Source organism: Palaemon carinicauda, chromosome 2 (genome assembly GCF_036898095.1).
Source record: "Palaemon carinicauda isolate YSFRI2023 chromosome 2, ASM3689809v2, whole genome shotgun sequence".
In the NCBI taxonomy this organism is placed as follows: domain Eukaryota; kingdom Metazoa; phylum Arthropoda; class Malacostraca; order Decapoda; family Palaemonidae; genus Palaemon; species Palaemon carinicauda.
Window position 1 is genome coordinate 155,948,430 of NC_090726.1, and position 9,728 is coordinate 155,958,157.

Consider the following 9,728-nt stretch of genomic DNA (forward strand, 5'->3'; position numbering starts at 1 on the left):
GTTGTGCGCCCTGCGCGCCATCGGTCTCCTGAGCGCTCTAGATCTCCTGCCCGTCAGAGCGCACCTGCGCTTCCAGTTCCTGATACGCGCCCTGTGCGCCCACGTTCACCCACACGACCTAGAACTTCGGTTCAGGTCTTGGACAAGGACTCTTCTTCTCCTCGCGATCCGGCTCGTCAGGCTGCTCCAGCGCAGCAACGCTCGCGGTCGCCTACGCGTGCTTCTAAGCTACTGTACGCACAGGATTCCACGCGTCGCCCTTCTGCTCGCCAGCGATCACTAGCTCGCCAGTGACCACAGACGCGTCAACGTTCGCCTGCTCGTCAGCGATCTCCTGCGCGTCAACTTTCGCCTGCTCGTCAGCGATCTCCTGCGCGTCAACGATCGCCATCGATCTTCCACGCGTTAAGGTCCCCTGGACACCATCAGTAGCGATCTAGCGCTCGCCTGCTGTGGACCACGATCTCCGGTAGCTGAGTCTTGCCGTAGATCTTCCTCCTGCTCGCCAGCGCTCACCTTACTTCTGTCCTTCTTTGCGCCAGCTTTCTTCAATCACCAGCGCACATCTGCGCGCCCTTTTCTGCCACGCACCAATGGGCGCCAACAGTTTTTCCTGACCGTCCAGGATCGCCTGATTGACAGCTCGCATCAGCGCTCACCTTCCTGATGCACCTGCGCGCCTTCTGAGTAGCGCGATGCGGGCTAACCATCCCTAGTCTTTTACGCGTCAGCGATCTCTTACGCGCCCGCGCGATTCTTCGCCTGCGCGCTAGCGTTTTGTTAACGCACCACAGCTCGCCAACGCGCCGTCGCTTGCCAACATGCCTTCACTCGCCTACGGGCCATCGCTTGTCCTATCGCGCGAACCAACGGTGTCCCATCCCGCGAACCGACGGTGTCCCATCGCGCGAGCGCCGGCTCGATTCCTGCAGTAGCCACTGCTTGCCTACGGGTCATTGCTTGCCTGTGAACTATCGGATTCCGACCTCCAGCTCTCGCCCTTCCTACCACGCTCGCCCTCCTTCTGCGCTCCCTCGCGCATTTTCGTCTGCCCTCCTGCGTGCCCGCGCACGGGCGCTTCTACGTTCGGCCACGCGCGAACCATTGATTTACCATCGCGCGAGCGCCAGGGCGATTGCGACCGCGATTCCCGTCAGGGTTTCGCAACACGGCCAGCCTGGCGCGTATTTCCAGAACACGGTCTTTACCCCATAAACGCAGAGCATGGCACGTGCAAGAGCAGGAAGAATCTTGAGGGAGGTCTGAGCAACATTCTTCTTTCCAGACCCTGGGTTAGCCCTTCCTCCTCGTCATTTCCTGGAAGGGTCTTGCCAGGGAGCTTTCCGTTCGAGATTTCTCCGTCGGGCAAGGGGTGACTGGTTTAGCCCATCCTCTTTTCCATCTCGTGGAAGGGGCTTACCAGGTCATTTCCCTCCTCGGTTGCGACCCGAGGTTTTGTACAAGGAAGCTCCAGGAAGATCATGGGTACTTTCTTCCTCTCGGGCTCAAGCACCTTGGCGTTCCGTCGCTAAGTTTCGAACTTGCGGGCAAACTCGATGTTGGAGCATCTAGACGCAGTGACCGAGGGCTTCCTCTCGGGTGTCTCATCCGTGGATGTCGACAAGCTCAGACACTCTTCCATCCTTGGGAAGAGCTTGTTTGAGCCCAAGGACAGAGACATGGACAGCTGTTGTACGGAGGAAGTCGACTTCCGTTTTCACTCCTCCAAGGCGCTTTCTTCCAGACCCTGCAGGCCTCCGACGCCTCTAGTTATCGGACCGGCTACAGCAGCTAAGACAAGGTGTACAATAGCAGTCCCCTCCTGTCAGGGACAGGTAGCACGGGAGGCTCTTCCGGGGAGGCATAATCCTAGAGGGAGCGGCAGAGTTCACACACTCTAGGATTGGCAACCCCCCCTTGCAGGTCTCACGCTGGGGGGATGCCTAAGGTTACTTGTCCGGATAACAGCTTCCCGATGCCGATTCCTGCACGATCTCCATGATCAGCCAAGGATATCGCGCCTCGCTCTTACCATCTCTCTGTCACTGTCAGCGAATCCAGTGTCACTGAGCCTCTATGCCATGGGGTCGGCAAGAGGTTTACCCGTTTGGGCAGAAGGATCCATGCCTTAGGAGAAGGTCCTCCCTAGGGTCGTCGACGGCTTCACCCCCCGGCTTCTTCAGTCGGTCCTTTCTCGTAGGAAAGCATCTGAGACGGGAGTTCCGTCGTCGACCTCTCAGCTCTGATCAAGTTTGTCGAACAAGCTTCGTCCAGCGTGGAACAGCAGAGTCGATCAAACTGGTAACGAGGCTGCAGGACTCCTTAGGCCCTGGATCGGAAGGACGGGTGCTTCCAGTTTCCATTCCATCCATCATCCAGGAAGCACTTGGAATTCAGCCTAGACTACAGGTGTTCCTGCTTAAGATGCGGTGTGGCGATCCCGCCGCGGCATCGCAGGTTTTTCTCCAGAGAACTCTCCCTGCTTTCCTCATGGCCACTCAGGAGCAGGCTTCCCCCTCCTTCGCTTTTTGGAGGTCTGGTCAACTCCGGTAGGCTCGGGTTCGACCTTATTCAACGCCGGGACAAGCTTCCGGGTCTTTACCAAGAGCGAGGGATCATGGTAATTTGCTAGGAGCGTTCTCTACTTCTGCCTCAACATCTGGAGTATATAACCATGATATTGAGTCAACGGCCGTACCACGTTGAAAACACCGCTTCTCGTCTGATCAGCGAAGTTAAGCAACGTTGGTTATGGTCAGTACTTGGATGAGTGACCGCCTGGGAACACCAGATGCTGTTGCCTCCTTCTCCGAGCCTTCCCTTCAGTTGACTGTGGCAAGGGTGAGGAGAGTCGCAGTACCTGTTCTCAGTCAAGGAGAGCTTTCAGCCTTATCTTGGAACGTTCCCTGGGTCTCTTTTCCTCATTGACCTGTCTAGTTCCGAACGGTCGCCTCAGGATAAGTTCCCTGTGAGGCGGCCCAAGTTCCGGTGGTATCCAAGCAACTATGGGACCAGCGGAACGTTTAGACCGGCAATGGGTTGACCTATGGAACCTCGTGCATGGGAGTGGTTATTCTTGTCCTTTCCCCACATTTGATGCTGTCCTCGGACTCGTCAAAGAAAGGGGGGGGGGCATGTTCCGGTTCAGGCCTATGGTCAGGACCTGAAAGGTACCTCCCCATCATTCAGGCAGGCTTAGGGGCCGTAGTCTGGCCCCTCTACAGATCCTACAGATCCTGCCGAGTCGCTCTGTGCGCGACGACTTCATGGTACTGGCGTATTCTAACCAGCAGGGAGGCGCATTTTCATACTTTTGCATCTTGCAGTAGAGATACTGAGACAATCCGAGGTCCTCTCATTACCACTATCGGCTCGCTCATTCCGGGCAGGGGAATGTTCTCTCCGACTATCTGAGCAGAGCCTCACAGATAGAGAGTACCTGGGGGTCTTTGGCCTATAGTAACCAGCAAGTCCTGGCCTGGGGGACCTGATCACGACAGCCTGGAACTTCAAGCTTCCGCTTCTCTTCCCCCCAGTCTCAGACCCCAAGACTCTTTGGCAAGATGCTTTCCGGTGACGATGGGACAACATCGACGCCTGCGTCTTCCCACCATTGTTGTCTGTTGAGAATGGGTCTCAACAGGACCAGGTTGTCTGTCAACCTTTCGATGGCCCTGAGAGCTCCGCTGTGACTATACGCAGAACGATTTCCGGACCCTCTGCTTCCCCTGACGGAACTCCCGGGAGAGCTTCTTCCACGACACAGGCTACTCAAACAACCACACTACAACATCTTTCACGAGCCGTTGCATCTCTTCGGCTTCACGCCTGGAGACATTACGCCGCCTCCTCAAGAAGAGACATCCCGCTACAGTCGCGGAGCGGAGGTCACGTCACCTGCGATAGTCATCCACAGGGGTCTACCAGACGAAGTGGAGTGTCTTCTGTGGTTGGTGTCGTGGGAGAGATACCTCTTCCCTTGAGGCCTCTTCTCCAGCAATAACGGAGTTATTGCTTTTCGGCGGGAGGAAACTCTTTTCCACTCTCGGCAGTGAAGCCTATCGCTCAGCCTTTCCCTGGCCTTCAGGCTGAAAGGAATAGACTTTTTCCTTCCCGCTGGACCTTTCTTCGCTCGTGCGAAGCTGCGAACGTCCCTGCCCCCAGTCGGAGTGAGACCACCTCCCTGGAGCATGGTTCGGACTCTTTAGTCCCTTAAGAGATCTTCTCAAGAACCATTACGTCAGGCCTCTGATCGTATTCCGTCTTGGGGGACGGTGCTCCTGCTCACTCTGGCCTCGGCCAGTGTGTAAGCAATCTTCATGGCTCGTACGACTCCGCCCTTTCAAGAGAATGGGAAAGGCAACATTCAGGTTCGCTCCTGAGTTGTTTTCAAGACTCAGAATCTTGGAGTCCCGGACCTTCGGTTCGACTCCTTCAAGATTCCGAGTCTCCGTTCTGTATCAGATGACTCAGACCTTCTCCTTCTTGTCAGTAAAGGAATCGAGGGGTTATCTTTGAGAACAGCTACAGTTTGTCCTCACGTGCGTGCCGGTTTGGGAGCATAGGGAGGCCACAGGGGAGAGTCGCCAGTATACCTCTTCAGCTCAGACTCAAGGGCATTCATCTCGACCTGAATCCAGACCCTCCCCCGTCACGTCGCCCTACAGCACGATGTCGGATGCATCGCAACGTCCCTCGCCTTCGAGTAGAGCTACTCTGTGACGCAGGTGCTACAAGCTGGAGTCTGGAAGCGTCTAATTACCTTCGCAGCCCGCTTCCTGCAGGACGTGACCCACAGGAGTATCGATACGTTTCTATCGCTCTGTGGTGGTTACACAACAGCTGGTCTAACCTCAGGCTCCTTTTTGGACAGGTAGCAGAAGTTTGAGGGCATTGTTATCAGGTTTTAGTCTGCATGAACAAAAGAAGTATGTCTGTCCCTTACTTTTTTCTTCATCGTCCCCTCTACTGGGGAAGCAGCATCCTGGTCTCTGCATAGCTGACCTCAAACCTCGGCAGGTAAACCATGCTTCCTTGTGTTCCAAGTATTGAGTCAATACTGTCGCGTCCCCCATACCCTGACGAGGTGGTATTGGGAACGTCCTAACCCAGAGTTCCTTCTGGAACTCCAGGTCAACTGCCTAGGACGGGTCACACTTTCTTCCTTCACACACAAACTTATGTAGGCCACACGTTTCCTTGCGGAGCAAGGAACTTGTGAGGTGCAGGGACTCCTTTTCTCGAGTGCGACTCACTCGGATTCTGAATCCCCGGGTAAGCCAAAGCCAGTATGGCTGGGGACTTTCCACCCCTCCTAAGGGGTTAGTCACCCAATGTAAATAGCGTGGTTTGTATTTCGGTTACGGAACAAATGACAAATTCGGAGATAATTTGTATATATTTCCTAACCATACAAACCTTAGCTATTTACACATATTTGCCCACCAGCCCTGTCCCCCAAGTCAAGTCCTACCTCTAAGTGAAGTGGTACATTTCACCGGTGTGTGAGGGAGGGAGGGGTAGAAACCCTCGTTAAAATCTAATGGCTCGTCATTTCAGCTACGCCGAAAGTAATACTCAATGTAAATAGCTAAGGTTTGTATGGTTAGGAAAAATACAAATTACCTCCGAATTTGTCATTTTCCCCCTCCGAACATCCAACGGTCTCTCCTGCGAGTGTCTCTCCCCCTCGGGGGAGTTCACTAACAGAGGCTCCTCTTCGGAGGACTGATGATGGTGCTCCTGTCCGTGGTCGTCTTCATCTTCAGCCGCAGAGGATCCTCCTCGACGAGAACAGACCGTTGCAGCTGCTTCGCTATTCCTGTCGGCAGTTCGTTCGCGATCTCCGACTCCTGCCAGATCTTGTTTTCCTTTTCTGTTCCTGGACGCAGAAGCGCAGTGGGCGCCACTCCTTCCCGTTTTCCAAACGGGAACCGGTCCCTTCGGGGCAAAGGGCTTATCTCACAATGTGAGTAAGTCCCTTTAGTGCCAGGTTTTTACCTGTGCAACGTCGTTCTCCTGCGCGCTCGCGCGCAGTAGTTCGCAAATGCTCTCCTGCTGTGGACCAGACTTCTGCTGAATCAACTCTCCAGCGACCTCCTGTAGCTGAGTCTCGCCGTATATCTCCTGATCGCCAACTCTTCTGAGACCTTCTGTGCGGCTACGCGCCATGTGCGCCTACGGTCTCCTGAACGCCCACGATCGCCTGCTCGCCAGCGCACATCTGATTGCCCTTTTCTGATGTGTGCAATGCGCGCCAACGTTCGCCCTCACGCCCACGATCTCCGGATCTGGGCGCAGGCAGGGAGATTATTTCTTCACTGAACTCCACGTTCACCTGCTCGCCAGCTCGCATCTGCGCCCCCCTTTCCTGATGTGTGCAATACGCGCCAACGTTCACCCACGCGCCCACGATCTTCGGATCTGGGCGCAGGCAAGGAATTTATTCCTTCGCCTCCTCGCCGACGATCTCTCTGGTTCTGCACCCTCGCCGATATCGTCTGGCCACGCAACTACGCTCCTACGATCTCCTGGTTCCTGCCTCGTCGCACGCAGTTCATGAAGTTCCTACGCTAGCGCACAGGCGCTCACAGGTTCTTCTGGACTCACAGCGCCCTTCTGAAGTTTCGCGCCAAGCGCGCCCACGCGCGGTTCTAGTTCCAGCGCGCCAACGCACCAGCACGCTTCCACTTCACACCGCACCGCCCAGGAGACACCTAAGCTAGCGCACGGGCACTCACAGGCACCCCTGGGCTCTCCTTACGCGCCAGCGATCTCCTACACGCCCGCGGGATTCTTCGCCTGCGCGCAAGCGTTTTCAACACGCCAACGCTTCAATCGTCGTAGGTTTCCTATGACCCACGCGTTAACTCTCCTGTACGCGATCGGTCGCTACGCGCCACCGCTCGCCAACGCGCCACCGCTCGCCAACGCGCCATCGCTTGCCACCGCGCCTTCGACCGCCTACGAGCCATCGCCCGCCAAGACGCGCCATCGCTCGCTTACGCGCCATCGGTCTCTCGGCCGCCTGCGCTTGTCCTCACGACCGCGCGCCCACACGCCCGCGGCCATGCGCACCCATGTTCGCCGGCGCGCGAACCAACGGTTTTCCATCGCGCGAGCGCCAGCGCGATTCCCGCTAGTGAGCCATCGCTTACAACCGTGCTCGCCCTTACAACCGTGCTCGCCCCCACCTGCGCGGCCACGCGCACTTTCGACTGCGTGCCCACGCGCCTGCGCGCGGGCGCGTGCAAACCAACGATTTACTATCGCGCGAGCGCCAGGGCGATTTCTACCGTGATTCCCGTTGGGTTTTCGCAACACGGGCAACCTGGCGAGTCTTCCGGAGCGCGTACTTCCAGATCACGATCTTCACCCCATAAACGCAGAGCATGGCACGTGCAAGAGCAGGAAGAATCTTCAGAGAGGTCTGGGCAACATTCTTCTCGTTCTTTTCAGACAGGCCCCATCATCTCTACTCCTCAGGATCGTTCGATTCCCTTCCCCCCAGCGGGAGTCGGTGACTCTGCGTCTGTCAGCCGTCAGCAAAGGAGGTACTTCGAGATCATGGGGGAACCTGGTTTAGCCCTTCCTCTCCACCATCCCGTGGAGGGGGCTTACCAGGGAGTTTTTCTCTCGAGAAATTCTCTGCCCGGCAGGTGACTTTCTCGTCTTCGGAGATCTTAAGCCAGGAGGAAGCCGCAAAGTGTGCCATGCGGGCCACTTCGTGGCTGGTCGTCTGGCTTGGATCTCTGGGCATCCTGTTGCGATCCAAGAATTTGTCTAAGGTAATCTCCAGGAAGGCCATGGAAACTTTCCTCCTCTCGAGCACGAGCACCATCATTTCACGGCTAACCAAGTTTCGAACTTGTGGGCAAACTCGATGTTGAAGCATTGAGATGCAGTGATCAAGAGGTTCCTCTCGGAAGTCCCAACCATGGATGTCGGCAAGCTCAGACACTCTTCCACCCTTGGAAAGACCTTGTTTTTAGCCCAAGGACGAGGAACGGACAGCTGAGAGGTGGAGAAAGTCGAATCACGATTCGCTCCTCCAAAGGCGCTTACATCCAGACCCTACAAGCTCCAGCGCCTCAACAACAACAGCCTCGTCACCCTAGGACATTGGAACCGGCCCCGGCAGCTAAGACAAGCCCCCTCCTGTCAGAGACAAGAAGGGTGGGAAGTCCTCCTGGGGATTCAATAATCTTGAGGGACCGTCCGAGGTCGCAAACGTTAGGATTGGCAACCCCCCTGCATGATCCCCAGTAGGGGGATGCCTAAGGTTGCGCGCTCAGGTGGCAACAACTCGGGGCCGATTCCTGCGTGATCTCCGTGATCAGCCAAGGATATCGCGTCCCGTTCTTTACATCTCTACCTCTACTGACAGCGAATCCAGCGTCGCTGAGCTCCTATGCCATGGGTTCGGCGAAGGGGCTAGCCCTTCGGGCAGAAAATCGAGACCGTGCTCTAGAAGTATGCTCTCCAAAAGGTCATCGACGGCTCCCCCCCCGACTTCTTCAGTCGACTCTTTCTTGTAAGAAAGCGTCGGAAGGCTGGAAACCTGGATCGACCTCTCAGCCCTGAACAAGTTTGTCGAACAAACTTCGTTCAGCGTGGAACAGCAGAGTCAACCAGGCTTGTAGTGAGACCACAAGACTTCATGTGCACACTGGTTCTGAAGGACGAGTACTTCCAGATCCCAATCCATCCGTCTTCCAGGAAGTACTTGAAATTCAGCCTAGACAACAAGTTACTGTATACCAGTTCAAGGTGCTGTGTTTCGATCTCTCCACAGCACCGCAGGTGTCCACCAGAATGTTCACCCTGTTATCTTCATGGCCACACAGGAGCGGCATCCGTCTCCTTCGCTTTCTGGATGACTGGCTAACCCAGGCAGTCTCGGAATTAACCCTTCTTCGACACCGAGACGAGCTTCTGGGACTTTGCCAAGATCTAGGGATCATGTCAATTCTCGAGAAGTCTTCTCTGCTTCCATCTCAACAACTGGTATATCTAGGCATGATATTAGATTCCAATCTCCAAGCCTTCCCATCAGATGACAGGATAGCAAGGCTGAGGAGAGTCGCAGAACCTTTCCTCAGACGAGGAGAGCTTCCAGCCCAACCTTGGTTACGCCTCCTAGGTCCCCTTCCCTCCTTGGCCAGGCTAGTTCCAACGGCCACCTCAGGATGAGATCCTTGCTTCGGCGGCCTAAGTCCTGGTGGAATCAAGACAACGATTCCCCGGACATTCTGGTCCCTTTTGGGACCTGCGGAACGAATGGACCCGCAGTGGTAGTTGACCTACGGGAACCTTTGCAAGGGAATGGATCTTCTCGTCCTTCCTCAGCATTTGATGCTGTTCTCGGACTCGTCAAAACAAAGGGGGGGAGGGGGGGGCCACGTTCTGAATCAGGCCTATGGTCAGAATCAGATGGGTACCTCTACATCAATCTGCTAGGAATGAAGGCCGTATTCTGGCCCTTCAACGCTTCCAACAGACCCTGGCGAGTCACTCCGTGAACGACAACTTTCTCATCTTGCAGTAGAGATACTGAGATGAACTGAAGTCGACTCAATACCCTATCGGCTTGCTTCATTCTGGACAAAGGAATGTGCTCTCCGACAGTCTGAGCACGGCCTCTCAGATAGAGAGTACCGAGTGGTCTTCGCCTCCCCCCCCCTGGTAGCCAACAAGTTCTGACCTTGTGGACCTGTTTGCGACAGCCC

At 55.7% G+C, this 9,728-nt stretch overlaps 1 pseudogene; it reads left to right on the forward strand.

Moving 5' to 3' along the window:
• The first annotated feature begins 2,684 nt into the window (after positions 1-2,684).
• LOC137630100 (5S ribosomal RNA) lies at positions 2,685-2,803 on the forward strand (annotated as a pseudogene).
• Positions 2,804-9,728: the final 6,925 nt, after the last annotated feature.